Genomic DNA, 21,737 nt, shown 5'->3' with positions numbered 1-21,737 from the left:
ATTACCGCAATATTTCACCACAATGCTAAAAAAGTTAATATTCTTTGTATTAGTGAAGCAAGATTTTGGCTTTCATGATTTCAAGTGTCATGACATAAGATATAAATATCTAGATCTACCTACTCCTCTTGGATCAATGCCCTATTTTAGTTAACTTCATATACAGTAGTTCATATTACTATGTAATATGGGTGAAAATCCTCTTAATCTATTTTATGCAGGGCTGAACTAGGGCTAAAAAAGCAGACAGGCAATGGCAAAGAGTTGTATAAATTATAGCTGACAGCATCAGTCATTGTCATATCATATTAGCAATGATAACACATAGATCTGGTATCATCTAGGTCTGGGTTACTGAGGCTCTTAGGGAATTGCCAGTTAAGCAATCCACCAGTTGCTGCTGCTGAAACCTGGGAGAAAGGGAATGACAGAGATGATGAGTTCTAATGCTCAGCCCAGCCTCTGTCCCTACCTACTTGCCTAAATTACCCTAGGTGGTAGAGAACAACTGGGTGACAGTCCCTTCCTACAAACAAGTGTATACACAAAACGCAGAAAGACAAACAAACAGACATGGATATTCAAGGGAGCCAGGGGTCATAACCATTCGGAAGGGAAAAGCAAGATCAGAACTAGATAATCAGAGAAACAGAGTGACAGCATGCTCAGAGAAGCTAATAGCAAGCAAGGGAGGATTGGAAAATTATATAAGGCAGTGTTCACATGGGGATTTTTGGACTGGATTTTGATGCGGAATCTGCCTCAGAATCCGATTAAAAAAAAAACCCCTCCCATTGACTTCAATGGGAGCCATTCACTTCTTTTTTCCGCTAGCGGTTTTGTGCCGCTCATGGAAAAAAGACAACCTGCCCTTTCTTGCCACAGATTCCGTGGTGGAATCTGCGGCGCAACACTCCTTCCCGACTAGGCCCGTTCATTTGGGCCCAATCCAGAACAGAATGTCGCGACTGGATGCCGATGCAGTGCACCAGCATCCAGTTGCGGCTAGCGGTTTTTTGGACCGGATTCTGAGGCGGCCTCCTTGTGAACCCAGCCTAAAGGGAAACAAGAAACTTCCCTAAGCTTTATTGGCAGTGAAGGATGTCAATCAAAGAGCTACTAACATTAAAGGGGTTGTCCCATCACAAGGATCCTATCTATACTGCTTGTTAATGTGGATGTAAGACTTTTCCTAAATACATTGCTTCAGCAAAGCTGCTTTGTTTGTCCACTATCTTACTTTATTCAATTCTTTGTGGCCACAGCCCTGACTTAGCTGCTCATGAGTCAAGTGATATATCTGCTGCTCTGAGGGGGGAGGGAGGAGGGGCTAAGTGCAGGGAACGAGCCTGTGTATCTAGCTATTCCTGTGTCTGCACCACCTGACCTAGGTCCTGCACTCAGATAGGGGAGAGGAGCTGCTTTCATTTCTTCTGTTCTCCCAGTTATCAGGCTAGCTAATTCAGTTGTGTTCATTATGGCAGAGACAGGCAGTCTCTGTATGTAACACAGAATGGGTTTGCTGCTGCCTGTACTTCATAGTCCAATATGGGTGGGCAGAGCTACACGATTTTGGGGGTGGATCTAAATGGCAGGTTGCATGTGAAACCCCGCCCACCAAATGATGCAAGAAACCAGGAAGAAAGAAGATTTTACAGCAGTAAAGACTGATACTCATGTGAGGTGAGAATACTCCTTTAACTCTTTAGCACCAGAGGAACCAATAGCACTGGTTTAACTGACACACGGCAACGAATACTCAGCTGTGCTAAAACAACAGGAGCAGAAGTTCATAAATGGACACGCTTCCTGCACAGTAGTATGGGGGATGGCGCAGAAGTCTGGGTGGATAGAGATGTTACAGGGGTCTACCTGCTACTAATTGATTTTACCTTCTCTGTGACAACTTCAGGCCATAAGATTGCTTGCAAGTCAGTGTATGGCTTTGCACTGCAGCTATAAGTAAAATCAGTCACCAAAAAATCTCCATGGGTGCCACACATTTATACATACAGAGGAAAAAGAGAGGAATGACACAACACAGAATTCTAAGTATTAGTATCAAGACTTGATATCAAATAAAGATGGGTGAACCTTGAAGAATGTTTTGTTTTGGGTGGTTCCCAGCTGCGGACAGCACCGCTTTGATCTGTTAGATCTAGTGATCCCCTGATCTTGGTCTATAGTCTCTTACTTTGCCAAACTAATATCCCTGCGCTACTCTGAAGAGATCCAACTGATCGAAACAGTGCTGTCCGCAGCTGGGAATCTGTTCCTTTTGGAATAGAAATACTTGTTTGGCAATAATCCTCGCATTATGTTATTAGGCTTTATAACAAGTCATGCAGGATGTCAAGGGGGCTGCCTCTAGAGGGCAGCAAACAGAGGCACTGTTCTCCTAATTACATCCTGGAGAACAGATTTGCATATTTTTTTCCCATCACCTCTCCTGGGCATCCTCCCAGTGTCTGGCACTCCCTCTCCCAGCGTACTGTCACACATCCATTGGGGACCAGTGAGGCATGTGGTTGGGCCTCAGCAGTCACATGGGGTGCCACATTTTAATGGGTTTTCCCTAGATATTTAGTAGTGTAAGAAAAGCACATAGAAACATGCAACAAAAACTTAGCCTTTAGGGGGTTTGGTTTTGAATGGTGTTGACTGTGGCAAAAAACAAAACAAAAAAAACAAATCAAATAATTTATTTAACTTTATTTTGTTTAAAAATTTTATGCATTGCTATGATTTTTATCACTTCAAAATTGTGGAGACCAAATACATCAATTTTCACATTTTTTTTGTTATGGCTTTCACAGTACAGGATAAATACCTTTATATTTTAATAGTCCTAGCATCGTCAGAAATATTTTTACTTTATTTTTTATTATTTTCCTTTGTAAAATAGGGAAATGGAATGATGCAAAGTTTATTATTTTTTTTTTATTTTTATAACTTTTATTTATAATCCGCCTAAGATGTTTGAAGCCTCGGAGGTTTGGTTTCTCTTACAGAATACTGCAATCCTTCAGTATTAGGTTCCTGGTGATTTACTCTTCAGTTCATTTTGGCCCAAAAAGGGATTTTTAATCTCACCTCACAGTAGGAAAAGGGGAGACTATTAGACAGTGAGTGCCATGTAATAGATTTTTGTGACATTTTGGAGAGGATCTGTCAGCTCTCCTCTGTTTTCGGAACTGCTTGAATTCCCTTGAAATGATTCTGGAGCAAGTTCTTTAAGAAGTCTGTGCAGTGTCATTCCTCTGATATTGTCTAATCTATGCTGACATCATGAGACTGTGCAAGGACAAGGGGAATGGTACGAGCGCCCGACTGTCAACTTATTCAGAAATGTCTATGGGTAACAGTAGAGGAACTGCACAACTCGGGGATATAAGAAAAGTTTCTCTAGATGTTCCTTTCCAAATCCCTAAGACAAAAGTTTGATCCCAACCTATATGTACAGGAAGCGCCACAGATGCCCCATGCTTACGCCAGTGTCTACCATAGTAAATCTGGGACAATGGGTGATAGGCCTGGTTCACATCTGCATTCGGTATTCCTTCCGGGAAGTTTGCTTTTAATGCTTAAACGCATTAAAAAGCGTTTAGCTAAGAAACCACATGGACCCCATAAACTATAATGGGGTCCGTGTGTTTTCCACACGAATCATGCAAGCAACACTTTTCTCTCTGCATGATTCATGTGGATACTGTGCAAAAAACACTCGGACCCCATTATAGTCCATGGCATCCATGTGACTTCTTAGCTAATGGCTTTTTAATGCGTATTCCTTAGGGATTCCCTAAGCAGACTCGCCGAACGGTATACCGAACGCAGATATGAACCAGGCCTAAGTTGTCCTAAAGAAATTTTCTAACTTTGCTTATTTTTTATTAGTATATTTTTTGCAACAAATTTTGAAAAATACCTCATACCAATGAATAAATTTGTTGCAATTCTCTAGATGGTAGGGCACCAGATAGCAACATTAGTAAATCACTATAAAATGGTGAATGGCGTTAATAAATATGGGGCAAAGTATTTTCAAAAAAATTCACAGAAGCCATTGAAATACGCTACAATTTAGGTGCAAAGTGTATAATAAATCAATACAGACTACAAAACTGCACTCGTAAATGAACCTGCACCTATTTCGCTGCTACCCTGATAGGAACACCCATAAACTCCCCACAATATTACTTCTAGTTTTTTTTTAAATTACTACAATGTACAGTAGATTTCCAATTACCGTATATATTCGAGTATAAGCTGAGTTTTTCAGCACAGTTTTTGTGCTGAAAAAGTGTGCTTTGGTTTATACTCGAGTCAATATGGTAAGACCCCTGTGGAAGGCTGCTGCCGATAGGTTAGTGGTGAGGACCACCCAAAGATATTTCCAGAGTGTCTTCTCTACCTTGGAAACATCTTAGGGCAGCCCTGGAGACAGCACTGCCTCACCACCCACCAATCGGCAGTATCGCTGCTCCAGCGGCCGCACACAGTCAGCAGTGGGCCTCCACTCCCGTCCCGGCCCCCTCCCCCGGCTACATCGCACACCGGGTGACGTGGCCACGTAGGCTCAGGCCTGCACCCAGTGTGTTTCGATGACGTCTTACTGCCTCTCAGCGCAGGCGGCATCATCACGCCCCCTACACTGAGATTGCAGCGTACTGCCAGGAGAAGAGGCGGCAGCGGGCGCAGCGCAGGGTTGGTAAGTATAAGAACTATGTTTGTTTTATAATAGGCCGCCACTTGCTGGAGTCTCCCCAGCAGGTAGAGGCCTATTTACCAACCTCCCTGGGCCTGCTCGGGTCGACTTATACTCGAGTATATACGGTATCTGAAATTGCCAAAAAACTGGATTTTAAGAAATTCCAGACATTGACAACTGACCCATTTAGAAATTTGTTTGCCTTAGTGAACTACATAAATATTTGTTTCGGACTTCTAATACTGTCCCACCATTGCGGCCAGAATGAATTTTCCATACAAGTTTTATTACGTCTGAACGAGAGGCATCTGCTGCCATTTGGAAAACAATTCTATTAGTCGGCATAGACCAGCAAGAAGTGTCTGACACATCACCAGCCTTGATAGAGGAAGAACAGACATGGTGATGAATTCATTTTGGTGACAGCGCATGAGTCAGGAGAGAACTTATGGAAATTGCGTATTATCAGGACACCGACAAGCCGTTACTGTATCCTTCAGGCTGGATATAGATGTAAATGTGTAATTGTTGTATGGACGGATTGATTGATGGCCCTTCATTTACCAGAAAGACGCTGAGTGTTCTGGTTTATAATGCTTCAGTGGTTGGATTTGTTTTGTTTTTATGTCAAATATTTTATTGATCATTTTTACAGAATTAAATTAGCAGCGGGTCAATGAGCTATGATTGAATCTAAAGTGAGACTGTTTAGCATCACTGTACTAAACAAAGGAACAAAACAATGGGATTGATAGCTTAACCCTTCAATGACGCTGCCTAGTTTTGGCCTTCAGAACAAGATATATTTTTTTGCTATTTTGATACTGGTCATAACTTTCTTATTTTCCATTGAGGAAGCCATATTTGATTTTGCCAATATAAGTATTTTTTTAACCCCTTCCAGCTTTACATCATATTGAGCGCCATATTAGTATGTGCCACAATCTGCGGCATGACTTTCAGGAACTGAGACTATCCAGAGTTGGAAAGTACTCAATAGCAATCAAAGCGTCTGTGTGGTTAGGGGACAATATCACCCCCTTCCAGCCCTCAGATCCTAGGTGATGAGATTGTGGGATCTTAGGGGTTCCCAAGGCAGCTAGGAGGCCAGTCTCTGGCCTCTAGGCTCCCAACCAGTAATTGCACATAGGGAAACACCAGCAATTGCACTGGGGATGAGCAGATCCCAGGTTCAAGTTCAAGGACAGGAAAAAAAAAGAAGTATAAAAAATACAGTGGGTACAGAAATTATTTTTCATTCTGTTTCATTGCAGTCATTTGCTAAAAGCAAAAAAGTTCATTTTATTTCTCATTAATGTACACCGACTCAGCACCCCATCTTGACAGAAAGAAACAGAAATGAAGATATTTTTGCAAATTTATCAAAAAAGAAAAACTGAAATATCACAGTCATAAGTATTCAGAGCCTTTGCTCAGTATTGCATATTTTCTCCTTTTGCGCTAGTACAGCCATGAGTCTTCATGGGAACGAGGCAACAACTTTTTCTCATCTGCATTTGGTTATCCTCTGCCATTCTTCCTTGCAAATCCTCTCCAGTTCCATCAGGTTGGATGGTGAACATTGGTGGACAGCCATTTTCAGGTCTCTCAATTGGGTTGAGGTCAAGGCTCTGGCTGGACCAGTCAAGAATTGTCACAGAATTGTTCCAAAACCACTCCTTTGTTATTTTAGCTATATGCCTAGGGTCAGTCTGAGGTTCAGACCTCTGTGGAAGAGGTTTTCTTCCAGGATATATCTGTACTTGGCCGCATTCATCTTTCCTTCAATTGCAACCAGTCATCCGGCCCCTGCAGCTGAGAAACACCTCCATAGCATAATGCTACCACCACCATATTTCACTGTTGGGATTATATCGGGCAGGTGATGAGTAGTGCCTGGTTTATGTCACATATACCACTTAGAATTAACACCAAAAGTTCAATCTTTGTCTCATCAGAGCAGAGAATCTTATTTCTCATAGTCTGGAAGTCCTTCATGTGTTTTTTGGCCACTCTGCTATAAAGCCCCGACTGGTGAAGGGTTGCAGTGATAGTTGACTTTGTGGAACTTTCTCCCATCTCCTACTGCATCTCTGGAGCTCAGCTACAGTGATCTTTGGATTCTTCTTTACCTCGCTCACCAAAGCTATACTCCCACGATTGCTCAGTTTGCCTGGATGGCCAGGTCTAGGAAGAGTTCTGGTCATCCCAAACTTCTTCCATTTAAGGATTATGGAGGCCACTGTGCTCTTAGGAACCTTGAGTGCTGCAGAAATTCTTTTGTAACCTTGGCCAGATCTGTGCATTGCTACAATTCTGTCTCTGAGCTCTTGGGCAGTTCCTTTGACCTCATGATTCTCACTTGCTCTGACACGCACTGTGAGCTGTGAGGTCTTATATAGACAGGTGTGTGCCTCTCCTAATTAAGTACAGTCAATTTAATTAAACACAGCTGGACTCCAAAGAAGTAGAACCATCTCAAGGAGGATCAGAAGGAAATGGACAGCATGTGTGTTAAATATGAATGTCACAGAAAAGGGTCTGAATACTTATGACCATGTGATATTTCAGTTTTTCTTTTTTTAATAAATTTGTAAGAATATCTACATTTCTGGAGGGGGGGGGGTGTTCTGTGAAGACGGGGTGCTGAGTGTACATTAATGAGAAATAAAATGAACTTTGCTTTTAGCAAATGGCTGCAATGAAACAAAGAGTGAAAAATTAAAGGGGTCTGAATACATTCCGTACCCACTATGATCATAAAAAGTAAAAAAAAAACTTTCACAGAGAAGTTTCATGAGAAATCATAGTTCTTAACCAGAATTGAGCTTAAGGGTGGAAACATCTGTATAAGAAGTGGCAAATAAACATACTAATACATCAAGCTCTTATATCCTGCATAGTGGTGTCGCAGACAGATGGAATATAGTAATTGAACATATTTTTACTGTCTTGAAAAGATTGTCTAAAATCTGTCTGTCTATTTTTTTTTCCCCAGAGACCACATCACTTTTGTCCATGGGCCATGTTTAATATTGCACTTGAATGGTGCCAAACTGCAAAGTCATACAGTCCTATGAAAAAGTTTGGGCACCCCTATTAATCTTAATCATTTTTAGTTCTAAATATTTTGGTGTTTGCAGCAGCCATTTCAGTTTGATATATCTAATAACTGATGGACACAGTAATATTTCTGGATTGAAATGAGGTTTATTGTACTAACAGAAAATGTGCAATATGCATTAAACCAAAATGTGACCGGTGCAAAAGTCTGGGCACCTCAACAGAAAAGTGACATTAATATTTAGTAGATCCTCCTTTTGCCTCCAGTCGCTTCCTGTAGCTTTTAATCAGTTCCTGGATCCTGGATGAAGGGATTTTGGACCATTCCTCTTTACAAAACAATTCAAGTTCAGTTAAGTTTGATGGTGGCCGAGCACGGACAGTCCGCTATCAAATGATCTGAAAACAAAGATTGTTCAACATAGTTGTTCAGGGGAAGGATACAAAAAGTTGTCTCAGAGATTTAACCTGTCAGTTTCCACTGTGAGGAACATAGCAATATAATAGCGACCTGCTAAATTGATACAATGTAATAAATCCTAATGATATTAATAGATCTATTCACAAATAACGTTGAAGTAAATTGAAAGAATACAATCCAATCAGCTCTAATGTCCTTTCTGACTAGAGAGACAAAGCAAGATACGATTGCCAGAGGAAATTGGGAGACAATGTATGTTGCTTTATGCTATAAAAATGAGTAAGTATGTTGTCCTTAATTTCTTTTTCGAGAATCCAAAACAATTGTGGCGGAAGCTTCAGAAAAGACAATAGAATCCAGAGCTGGTGTAATAACTCCATCCAGCGTAGTCATCTCTACATTCTGAGGAGTAGACAGGAGAATCGATAGCATGGATTGTGCTCTGGCTTACAGTAACAATGTAATACAATTCATGCATTTAACGTCCTGATTTAAAACATTCAACACTGCTCGTCATCCGAAAGTCCATTGATGTCTATGAGGTGAAAAAGGTTGCTGGCAACTCCTGTTTTACATCAGATTGACTGTCTGCCTAGCAGGCTGAATACACTTTTAAAGGAGCAACAGCATACCAACCCAAACTTGCAGATAGATAGGTTAGGGTGACTTAAATAAAACAGTATTTTCCCCTTGTGAATCGGAATCCCTATTGCCATTTTTTTTAACATGTCTCTTTGGCGTAATTGCATTGCCTTGATTTCAGAGCGGCCCTGTCCTGGACTAGTTTAGGTAAAAACAAACAAAAGTCATGTGGCTGCCGTCTCCTCAGAAAATGCCGCCAGAGGTGGCCGCCTCACCTCCCCTCATTAGAGGTGCGGCCCTGCTTAGCCTCCACCTATTATATTTTGAATTGTGTTCTGTCTTAGAGTGTTCAAAATTAGAAAGATAGGCCGGCAGCCCCACGTGGTGTAAACGTTGGGGAATAACTTTGTGGCATATTACAGACACTGCAAAAACATTGCGGTTTTGGAAATCGCAACATGTCAATTATACCTACGGAAACACTGGCAGTTTACCTATAGAGATAATGGAAGCAGACAGTCTACAGAGGAAACCTCTGTGGACTTTCCATGAAAAACGCTGCGTAAAAAAACCACAATGGGTTGTATTTTTTCCCATGGCTCGCTATGTAAACCATAGGTTCCTCGGCGCCCTGACAGTGTAAGGGTGAGTTCACATGGGATTTTATTAGTCAGGATTTGAGGCCATATTCACCTCAAAATCCTGACCAAAAAGACAGCTCCCATTGAAATCAATGGGAGCCGGTCATGTGTTTCAGCTCCCGGAAAAAAGAAGCGAGGTGCTCATTCTTCAGGCCGTTTCACCTCGCAATTCGGCCTGGAGACACTCCCTCCTCCCGACTAGGCCTATTCATTAGGTCTAATCCAGAGCGGAGAGCACGACTGGATGCCGGTGCAGTGCACTAGCATTCAGCCGCAGCTGCCCGTATTTTGGACCAGAACCTAAGGCAGCCTCTGCCTTTGGTCCCGGTCCAAAAAAACCCTGTCTGAACTTACCCTTATATATCATGTTTTAAGCCAATTCAAGGTGTGGTTTGTACAGAAATTGTTCAATCCAAAAGATATCTTGGTGCCAAATCACCTACAGTCGAAACAAAATGAACCTTGAGAGGTTTTTCCATCTCTACTTCGGACCAACAAAGGAGATCCTATCTCCGTGAAATGCATTCTGATCAAACATGCCATAATTTTTGTCTGTTAAATGCAAAAAACTCTTGTTATAAAAATGGAGCCATATGGAGGTTTCCCAAAGACTCTTATGGGCAATTTCATACATAGTAGGTGTTCCCTGGATATTATTCGGAGGACCCAGTCTTCCAAGGACCAGCTGGAGTTGTCTTCCACTTAGGTGTCTGGTACTCTTAGTTTGGTGCTGTATTACGACTAGGCTACTCGGATCTGTAAGATAGTCGTGTACATGAATACTAATGCAGGTATCTTTATTACACAGTTAAAAGAAACAAGAAATTGCCACCAATTTAGTACACAAAGCAGTCATAATTGGTTGTGTTCTCGGCAGCACTAAATTCATATGACGGCGTCACATAGGCAGCATTGGCACACTTCTGTGGATGATGAAGTAGATGCTTTTGTGTTTGCTTTTCTCCTTGCATAAAAATGCATTATGTTTAATTCTTTTGTTTTAATGTTCAGAGGAGTTTTATTATCTGCCGCCAGACACTTCTAATGCTATTACGTCCTATTTCTGTTTGAAGCGCTCTTGTTGTTTTCTCCATCATTGATCTGTATATTTTTAATCTCACATAGTTATGTGTTTACTAGAGATGAGCGAACACTAAAATGTTCGAGGTTCGAAATTCGATTCGAACAGCCGCTCAATGTTCGTGTGTTCGAACGGGTTTCGAACCCCATTATAGTCTATGGGGAACAGATACTCGTTAAGGGGGAAACCCAAATCCGTGTCTGGAGGGTCACCAAGTCCACTATGACACCCCAGGAAATGATGCCAACACCTCTGGAATGACACTGGGACAGCAGGGGAAGCATGTCTGGGGGCATCTAACACACCAAAGACCCTCTATTACCCCAACATCACAGCCTAACAACTACACACTTTACACACTCAATACCACCTCTCTGACAGTAGGAAAACACCTTGAAACATGTGTATTTGGCACTTGCAGTGAGGAGAGCTTGTCACCAGCAGTGAATTTGGCCCTTGTAGTAAGTTGAGGTTGGCACCAACATTTGTTTTGAAAATCAGGGTGGATTGAGCCTCTAACCAGCAGAGTTTGGGCAAATTCATGGTGGAGGGAGCCTCTAAAAACCCCAGTTTGGACCAATTCATGGTGGAGGGAGCCTCTAACCAGCCCAGTTTGGGCAAATTCATGGTGGAGGGAGCCTCTAAAAAACCCAGTTTGGACCAATTCATGGTGGAGGGAGCCTCTAACCAGCCCAGTTTGGGCAAATTCATGGTGGAGGGAGCCTCTAACCAGCCCAGTTTGGACCAATTAATGGTGGAGGGAGCCTCTAACCAGCCCAGTTTGGACCAATTAATGGTGGAGGGAGCCTCTAACCACCCCAGTTTGGACCAATTCATGGTGGAGGGAGCCTCTAAACAGCCCAGTTTGGGCAAATTCATGGTGGAGGGAGCCTCTAAAAAACCCAGTTTGGACCAATTCATGGTGGAGGGAGCCTCTAACCAGCCCAGTTTGGACCAATTAATGGTGGAGGGAGCCTCTAAACAGCCAAGTTTGGACCAATTCATGGTGGAGGGAGCCTCTAAAAACCCCAGTTTGGACCAATTCATGGTGGAGGGAGCCTCTAACCAGCCCAGTTTGGGCAAATTCATGGTGGAGGGAGCCTCTAAACAGCCCAGTTTGGGCAAATTCATGGTGGAGGGAGCCTCTAACCACCCCAGTTTGGACCAATTCATGGTGGAGGGAGCCTCTAACCAGCCCAGTTTGGACCAATTCATGGTGGAGGGAGCCTCTAAAAAACCCAGTTTGGGCAAATTCATGGTGGAGGGAGCCTCTAACCAGCCCAGTTTGGGCAAATTCATGGTGGAGGGAGCCTCTAAAAAACCCAGTTTGGACCAATTCATGGTGGAGGGAGCCTCTAACCAGCCCAGTTTGGGCAAATTCATGGTGGAGGGAGCCTCTAACCAGCCCAGTTTGGACCAATTAATGGTGGAGGGAGCCTCTAACCAGCCCAGTTTGGACCAATTAATGGTGGAGGGAGCCTCTAACCACCCCAGTTTGGACCAATTCATGGTGGAGGGAGCCTCTAAACAGCCCAGTTTGGGCAAATTCATGGTGGAGGGAGCCTCTAAAAAACCCAGTTTGGACCAATTCATGGTGGAGGGAGCCTCTAACCAGCCCAGTTTGGACCAATTAATGGTGGAGGGAGCCTCTAAACAGCCAAGTTTGGACCAATTCATGGTGGAGGGAGCCTCTAAAAACCCCAGTTTGGACCAATTCATGGTGGAGGGAGCCTCTAACCAGCCCAGTTTGGGCAAATTCATGGTGGAGGGAGCCTCTAAACAGCCAAGTTTGGACCAATTCATGGTGGAGGGAGCCTCTAAAAACCCCAGTTTGGACCAATTCATGGTGGAGGGAGCCTCTAACCAGCCCAGTTTGGGCAAATTCATGGTGGAGGGAGCCTCTAAACAGCCCAGTTTGGGCAAATTCATGGTGGAGGGAGCCTCTAAAAAACCCAGTTTGGACCAATTCATGGTGGAGGGAGCCTCTAACCAGCCCAGTTTGGACCAATTAATGGTGGAGGGAGCCTCTAAACAGCCAAGTTTGGACCAATTCATGGTGGAGGGAGCCTCTAAAAACCCCAGTTTGGACCAATTCATGGTGGAGGGAGCCTCTAACCAGCCCAGTTTGGGCAAATTCATGGTGGAGGGAGCCTCTAAACAGCCCAGTTTGGGCAAATTCATGGTGGAGGGAGCCTCTAACCAGACCAGTTTGGACCAATTAATGGTGGAGGGAGCCTCTAACCAGCCCAGTTTGGACCAATTAATGGTGGAGGGAGCCTCTAACCAGCCCAGTTTGGACCAATTAATGGTGGAGGGAGCCTCTAACCACCCCAGTTTGGATCAATTCATGGTGGAGGGAGCCTCTAACCAGCCCAGTTTGGACCAATTCATGGTGGAGGGAGCCTCTAAAAAACCCAGTTTGGACCAATTCATGGTGGAGGGAGCCTCTAAACAGCCCAGTTTGGGCAAATTCATGGTGGAGGGAGCCTCTAAACAGCCCAGTTTGGGCAAATTCATGGTGGAGGGAGCCTCTAACCAGCCCAGTTTGGACCAATTAATGGTGGAGGGAGCCTCTAACCAGCCCAGTTTGGACCAATTCATGGTGGAGGGAGCCTCTAAACAGCCCAGTTTTGGCAAATTCATGGTGGAAGGAGCCTCTAACCAGCAGAGTTGTGGGAAAGCAGGGTGGAGGGAGCCTCTAACCAGCAGAGTTGGTGGAAATCAGGGTGGAGGGAGCCTCTAACCAGCAGAGTTGGGGGAAATCATGTTGGAGGGAGCCTAGTATTAGCAGAATTGTGCAACGCTTATGGTGGATGAGTATGAGGATGCGGAGGAATTGGAGAGGTTGAGTACAGACATGGAGTTTCATGTTGGGGTGCTTTACACAGGTGGGCACAAAAATGAAGGCTCTATCCAGTGGTGGTTCATTTTTATCAAAGTGAGCCGGTCGGCACTCTCAGCTGACAGACGGGTGCGCTTGTCAGTGATGATGCCACCGGCTGCACTGAACACCCTCTCAGATAGGACGCTGGCGGCAGGACAGGACAGCACCTCCAAGGCATATAGGGCAAGTTCAAGCCACAGGTCCAACTTCGACACCCAATACGTGTAGGGCGCAGAGGGGTCGGAGAGGACAGGGCTGTGGTCGGAAAGGTATTCCCGCAACATGCGCCTATACTTCTCACGCCTGGTGACACTAGGACCCTCCGTGGCGGCACTTTGGCGAGGGGGTGCCATCAAGGTGTCCCAGACCTTAGACAGTGTGCCCCTCGTTTGTGTGGACCGGTGAGAACTTGGTTGCCTACTGGAGGAACTGCCCTCCCTGCCGCCAACGTCACATGCTGGAAACATCTCCATCATATTCTGCACCAATTGCCTGTGGCAAGCATTGATGCGATTGGCCCTCCCCTCTACCGGAATAAAAGACGAGATGTTGTTTTTATACCGGGGGTCAAGGATAGCAAAGATCCAGTACTGGTTGTCCTCCATGATTTTGACAATACGCTTGTCGGTTGTAAAGCACCCCAACATGAACTCAGCCATGTCTGCCACAGTGTTAGTTGGCATGACTCCTCTGGCCCCACCGGAAAGTTCAATCTCCATTTCCTCCTCATCCTCCATGTCTACCCATCCGCGCTGCAACAATGGGACGATTCGAAGTTGCCCGGAAGCCTCCTGTATCACCATCACATCATCGGACAACTCTTCTTCCTCCTCCTCCTCCTCCTCCTCCATTAAACGCAGTGAAGCGGACAGATGTGTGGACCTACTCTCCAGCTGTGACGGATCGGATGCTATCCCTAACTCCTCTGTGTGATCTGAGTTATCCCTGATGTCAATCAGGGATTCTCTCAGAACACACAAGAGCGGGATTGTAAGGCTCACCATCGCATCCTCAGAGCTCACCCTCCTTGTGGACTCCTCAAAGACCCGTAGGATGTCACAAAGGTCTCTCATCCATGGCCACTCATGGATGTGAAACTGAGGCAGCTGACTTTGTGGCACCCTAGGGTTTTGTAGCTGGTATTCCATCAAAGGTCTCTGCTGCTCAACCACTCTATTCAACATCTGAAACGTTGAGTTCCAGCGTGTGGGGACGTCGCACAAAAGCCGGTGTTGTGGCACATGCAGGCGTTGCTGGAGAGATTTTAAGCTAGCAGCGGCTACTGTCGACTTGCGAAAGTGGGCGCACATGCGCCGCACTTTCACCAGTAGCTCTGGAACATTGGGGTAGCTCTTTAGGAAACGTTGCACCACTAGGTTGAAGACGTGGGCCAGGCATGGAACATGTTGGAGTCCGGCAAGCTCCAGAGCTGCTACCAGGTTCCGGCCGTTATCACAAACGACCATGCCTGGGCCCAGGTGCAGCGGCTCAAACCATATTGCCGTCTCATCGAGGAGGGCATCCCTCACCTCGGAGGCAGTGTGCTGTCTGTCCCCCAAGCTGATCAGCTTCAGCACAGCCTGCTGACGTCTACCAACGCCAGTGCTGCAACGTTTCCAACTCGTAGCTGGGGTCAATCTAACAGCGGAGGAGGAGGCGGTGGCGGAGGAGGAGGCGGTGGCGGAGGAGGAGGCGGTAGAGGAGGAGGAGGAGGGGGGTGTTCTTCTCGTGTCCCTGCCAGGAATGTTAGGCGGGGAGACGAGGTACACCGGGCCAGTTTGGGAAGCAGTCCCAGCCTCAACTACATTCACCCAGTGTGCCGTCAGTGAAATGTAGCGTCCCTGTCCGCATGCACTTGTCCACGCGTCGGTGGTCAAGTGGACCTTTGTGCAAAGCGCGGAACTAAGGGCCCGCCTGATGTTGAGTGACACGTGCTGGTGCAAGGCGGGGACGGCACACCGGGAGAAGTAGTGACGGCTAGGGACGGCATAGCGAGGTGCCGCAGTTGCCATCAGGTCCAGGAAGGCGGGAGTTTCAACAAGCCGGAACGCCAACATCTCCTGGGCCAGCAGTTTAGCGATGTTGGCGTTCAAGGCTTGCGCGTGTGGGTGGTTAGCAGTGTATTTCTGCCGCCGCTCCAATGTCTGAGAGATGGTGGGTTGTTGTAAAGAAACGCCTGATGGTGCCTTTGATGGTGCAGGAGAAGGAGATAAGACAGGACCAGGGGAGGATGAGGTAGAAGTCAACAAAGTGGCGGAGGCAGATGAAGTGGTGTCCTGGCTCGTCCTCTGGAGTGCATCGCCAGCACAGTCAGCAGTGGCAGTGGCAGAGGCAGAGGCAGTGGCAGAGGCAGTGGCAGTGGCGTGAACGGCAGGCGGCCTTTGTCCTGCCGTTGCTGCCTGCCACTGATTCCAGTGCTTGGATTCCAAATGACGGCGCATTGAAGTGGTGGACAGGTTGCTCTTCTCAGAGCCCCTAATCAATTTCGAGAGGCAAATTGTGCAGACAACACTATATCTGTCCTCGGCGCATTCCTTGAAAAAACTCCACACCTTCGAGAAACGTGCCCTCGAGGTGGGAGTTTTTCGGGGCTGGGTACGAACTGGAACATCTTGGGAGATTCCGGGTGTGGCCTGGCTTCGCCTAAGCTGCTGACCTCTGCCTCTGCCTCTAGCTACCCTTTTTGGTGCTGCACCTGCCTCAACATCCACACTACTTTCCCCGCTTGACATCCCCCCTGTCCAGGTCGGGTCAGTGTCCTCATCATCCACCACTTCCTCTTCCAACTCCTGTCTCATCTCCTCCTCCCGCACAATGCGCCGGTCAACTGGATGCCCTGACGGCAACTGCGTCACATCATCGTCGATGAGGGTGGGTTGCTGGTCATCCACCACCAAATCGAACGGAGATGGAGGAGACTCTAGTGTTTGAGCATCTGGACACAGATGCTCCTCTGTTAGGTTCGTGGAATCGTGACGTGGAGAGGCAGGTTGAGGGACAATGAAAGGAGCGGAGAACAGCTCTGGGGAGCAGGGACAGTTTGGGTTATTGTTCTGTAAAGCTTCGGAATTTTGGGAGGAAGGAAGACAAGACTGTTGGGTAATAGGAGGAGAGGAGGCAGAGTCTGACTGGCTGCTGGACAATGTGCTGTAAGCGTTCTCTGACAGCCATTGCAAGACCTGTTCCTGGTTCTCGGGCCTACTAAGGTTTGTACCCTGCAGTTTAGTTAATGTGGCAAGCAACCCTGGCACTGTGGAGTGGCGCAATGCTTGCTGCCCCACAGGAGTAGGCACGGGACGCCCTGTGGCTTCACTGCTACCTTGCTCCCCAGAACCATTCCCCCGACCTCGCCCACGGCCTCGTCCACGTCCCTTTCCGGGAGCCTTGCGCATTTTGAATTCCTAGTTAGAAATTGGCACTGTATACCAGTAGTAAAAATTGTGGGTGCACGTAACCCCAATATATTCTTTGAATTCCCAGTCAGACACTGGCACTATATGGCAGTAGCAAGAAATGAGGGTATTTGTATTCCCAATATACTCTTTGAATTCCCAGTCAGACAATGGCACTGTATACCAGTAGTAAAAATTGTGGGTGCACGTAACCCCAATATATTCTTTGAATTACCAGTCAGAAACTGGCACTATATGGCAGTAGCAAGAAATGAGGGTATTTATAACCCCAATATATTCTTTGAATTCCCAGTCAGACAATGGCACTGTATACCAGTAGTAAAAATTGTGGGTGCACGTAACCCCAATATATTCTTTGAATTCCCAGTCAGAAACTGGCACTATATGGCAGTAGCAAGAAATGAGGGTATTTATAACCCCAATATATTCTTTGAATTCCCAGTCAGACAATGGCACTGTATACCAGTAGTAAAAATTGTGGGTGCACGTAACCCCAATATATTCTTTGAATTCCCAGTCAGAAACTGGCACTATATGGCAGTAGCAAGAAATGAGGGTATTTGTATTCCCAATATACTCTTTGAATTCCCAGTCAGACAATGGCACTGTATACCAGTAGTAAAAATTGTGGGTGCACGTAACCCCAATATATTCTTTGAATTACCAGTCAGAAACTGGCACTATATGGCAGTAGCAAGAAATGAGGGTATTTATAACCCCAATATATTCTTTGAATTCCCAGTCAGACAATGGCACTGTATACCAGTAGTAAAAATTGTGGGTGCACGTAACCCCAATATATTCTTTGAATTCCCAGTCAGAAACTGGCACTATATGGCAGTAGCAAGAAATGAGGGTATTTGTATTCCCAATATACTCTTTGAATTCCCAGTCAGACAATGGCACTGTATACCAGTAGTAAAAATTGTGGGTGCACGTAACCCCAATATATTCTTTGAATTACCAGTCAGAAACTGGCACTATATGGCAGTAGCAAGAAATGAGGGTATTTATAACCCCAATATATTCTTTGAATTCCCAGTCAGACAATGGCACTGTATACCAGTAGTAAAAATTGTGGGTGCACGTAACCCCAATATATTCTTTGAATTCCCAGTCAGAAACTGGCACTATATGGCAGTAGCAAGAAATGAGGGTATTTGTATTCCCAATATACTCTTTGAATTCCCAGTCAGACAATGGCACTGTATACCAGTAGTAAAAATTGTGGGTGCACGTAACCCCAATATATTCTTTGAATTCCCAGTCAGAAACTGGCACTATATGGCAGTAGCAAGAAATGAGGGTATTTATAACCCCAATATATTCTTTGAATTCCCAGTCAGACAATGGCACTGTATACCAGTAGTAAAAATTGTGGGTGCACGTAACCCCAATATATTCTTTGAATTCCCAGTCAGAAACTGGCACTATATGGCAGTAGCAAGAAATGAGGGTATTTGTATTCCCAATATACTCTTTGAATTCCCAGTCAGACAATGGCACTGTATACCAGTAGTAAAAATTGTGGGTGCACGTAACCCCAATATATTCTTTGAATTACCAGTCAGAAACTGGCACTATATGGCAGTAGCAAGAAATGAGGGTATTTATAACCCCAATATATTCTTTGAATTCCCAGTCAGACAATGGCACTGTATACCAGTAGTAAAAATTGTGGGTGCACGTAACCCCAATATATTCTTTGAATTACCAGTCAGAAACTGGCACTATATGGCAGTAGCAAGAAATGAGGGTATTTGTATTCCCAATATACTCTTTGAATTCCCAGTCAGACAATGGCACTGTATACCAGTAGTAAAAATTGTGGGTGCACGTAACCCCAATATATTCTTTGAATTACCAGTCAGAAACTGGCACTATATGGCAGTAGCAAGAAATGAGGGTATTTATAACCCCAATATATTCTTTGAATTCCCAGTCAGACAATGGCACTGTATACCAGTAGTAAAAATTGTGGGTGCACGTAACCCCAATATATTCTTTGAATTCCCAGTCAGAAACTGGCACTATATGGCAGTAGCAAGAAATGAGGGTATTTGTATTCCCAATATACTCTTTGAATTCCCAGTCAGACAATGGCACTGTATACCAGTAGTAAAAATTGTGGGTGCACGTAACCCCAATATATTCTTTGAATTACCAGTCAGAAACTGGCACTATATGGCAGTAGCAAGAAATGAGGGTATTTATAACCCCAATATATTCTTTGAATTCCCAGTCAGACAATGGCACTGTATACCAGTAGTAAAAATTGTGGGTGCACGTAACCCCAATATATTCTTTGAATTACCAGTCAGAAACTGGCACTATATGGCAGTAGCAAGAAATGAGGGTATTTGTATTCCCAATATACTCTTTGAATTCCCAGTCAAACAATGGCACTGTATACCAGTAGTAAAAATTGTGGGTGCACGTAACCCCAATATATTCTTTGAATTACCAGTCAGAAACTGGCACTATATGGCAGTAGCAAGAAATGAGGGTATTTATAACCCCAATATATTCTTTGAATTCCCAGTCAGACAATGGCACTGTATACCAGTAGTAAAAATTGTGGGTGCACGTAACCCCAATATATTCTTTGAATTACCAGTCAGAAACTGGCACTATATGGCAGTAGCAAGAAATGAGGGTATTTGTATTCCCAATATACTCTTTGAATTCCCAGTCAGACAATGGCACTGTATACCAGTAGTAAAAATTGTGGGTGCACGTAACCCCAATATATTCTTTGAATTACCAGTCAGAAACTGGCACTATATGGCAGTAGCAAGAAATGAGGGTATTTATAACCCCAATATATTCTTTGAATTCCCAGTCAGACAATGGCACTGTATACCAGTAGTAAAAATTGTGGGTGCACGTAACCCCAATATATTCTTTGAATTCCCAGTCAGACACTGGCACTATATGGCAGTAGCAAGAAATGAGGGTATTTGTATTCCCAATATATTCTTTGAATTCCCAGTCAGACAATGGCACTGTATACCAGTAGTAAAAATTGTGGGTGCACGTAACCCCAATATATTCTTTGAATTACCAGTCAGAAACTGGCACTATATGGCAGTAGCAAGAAATGAGGGTATTTGTATTCCCAATATATTCTTTGAATTCCCAGTCAGACAATGGCACTGTATACCAGTAGTAAAAATTGTGGGTGCACGTAACCCCAATATATTCTTTGAATTCCCAGTCAGACACTGGCACTATATGGCAGTAGCAAGAAATGAGGGTATTTGTATTCCCAATATATTCTTTGAATTCCCAGTCAGACAATGGCACTGTATACCAGTAGTAAAAATTGTGGGTGCACGTAACCCCAATATATTCTTTGAATTCCCAGTCAGAAACTGGCACTATATGGCAGTAGCAAGAAATGAGGGTATTTGTATTCCCAATATATTCTTTGAATTCCCAGTCAGACAATGGCACTGTATACCAGTAGTAAAAATTGTGGGTGCACGTAACCCCAATATATTCTTTGAATTCCCAGTCAGACACTGGCACTATATGGCAGTAGCAAGAAATGAGGGTATTTGTATTCCCAATATATTCTTTGAATTCCCAGTCAGACAATGGCACTGTATACCAGTAGTAAAAATTGTGGGTGTATATAGCCCCAATTCTATTGCTAGGGGACTTGCAGGGTATTTCTGGGGTGAAGGTGGGGGGGCACACCGTTGGAACGGGTATCGGGGTATATATCGGGTATACGGGAATACACTGACAGTGTATTCCATTCAGGATCCTGGGAAAGCTGGGTTGCGGCGATTGAGCCCGTCAGTGCCACGTTACACTGACAAGCTTCTCCCTGGAATTTAGCTCTTACAAGAGCTGTTGGTTGTCTTCTCCTTCCTATCCTAGCCTGTCCCTGCCTACCCAGAATCTAAGCCCTAGCTAGCTGGACGGAAACCTCCGTCCTCGGTGAATTGCAAGCTCAGAATGACGCGAACCTGGGCGGCGCTGTTCTTTTAAATTAGAGGTCACATGTATTCGGCAGCCAATGGGTTTTGCCTACTTTTTTCAACGTCACCGGTGTCGTAGTTCCTGTCCCACCTACCCTGCGCTGTTATTGGAGCAAAAAAGGCGCCAGGGAAGGTGGGAGGGGAATCGAGTAATGGCGCACTTTACCACGCGGTGTTCGATTCGATTCGAACATGCCGAACAGCCTAATATCCGATCGAACATGAGTTCGATAGAACACTGTTCGCTCATCTCTAGTGTTTACTAAATTGTTAAGGGGGAAAAAAAAAGTTTTTCATTATCTCCATATTGATTTTGCAGAAAGATAAGTCAAGATAAGAAGGTAAAATATGTTGCAGCCAATGAAGAACCTATTCTGCAGCATTCTAAGCATGCACAGTATATTACACACTGTAGGTCTCGCTCTTGGTCTAGGAGAACAACGACATTTAGTTCTGTAGCTAGAGAGGTAACAGAAGTCACAACTGGGACTGTGTCCCTATTCTTGAGTGGCAAAGGTTCACACTTGCATTCGGGACCCAAAAAACGGAAACCCAATCGTCTTAAAATGCAGTTACCCATAGAAACCCGCAGACCCCATGGACCACTGGGTCCACTGGGTTTCTACACGATTCCCAGACCCCATGGACTATAACGGGGTCTGCTGGGTTTCTGCTCGGTTTCCTCTCAAAAATTGAACAGAGACTGGGCACAGATGTGAAGCTAGCCTTACCAGGCAAATATCACTGGTTCAGAACCAGCCCGATTTTTTTCCCTATCTGTGGCTTTAAGGACTATTTTCCTATCTGTGGCTTTGAGGGCTATTTTTGGTGACAATTAGGGCCACCTCAGAATCTGGTTCAAAAAAGCAGCTAGCCATGACTGGATGCCGGTGCAGTGCATACAAATGAATGGGCCTAGTCTGCAGTGGAAGAAAGGGCAGTTCGCTTTTTT

Source organism: Leptodactylus fuscus, chromosome 5, assembly GCF_031893055.1.
Source record: "Leptodactylus fuscus isolate aLepFus1 chromosome 5, aLepFus1.hap2, whole genome shotgun sequence".
Taxonomy (NCBI): Eukaryota; Metazoa; Chordata; class Amphibia; order Anura; family Leptodactylidae; genus Leptodactylus; species Leptodactylus fuscus.
The sequence above is the reverse complement of the archived record's forward strand: the minus strand, read 5'-3'. Positions refer to the sequence as shown.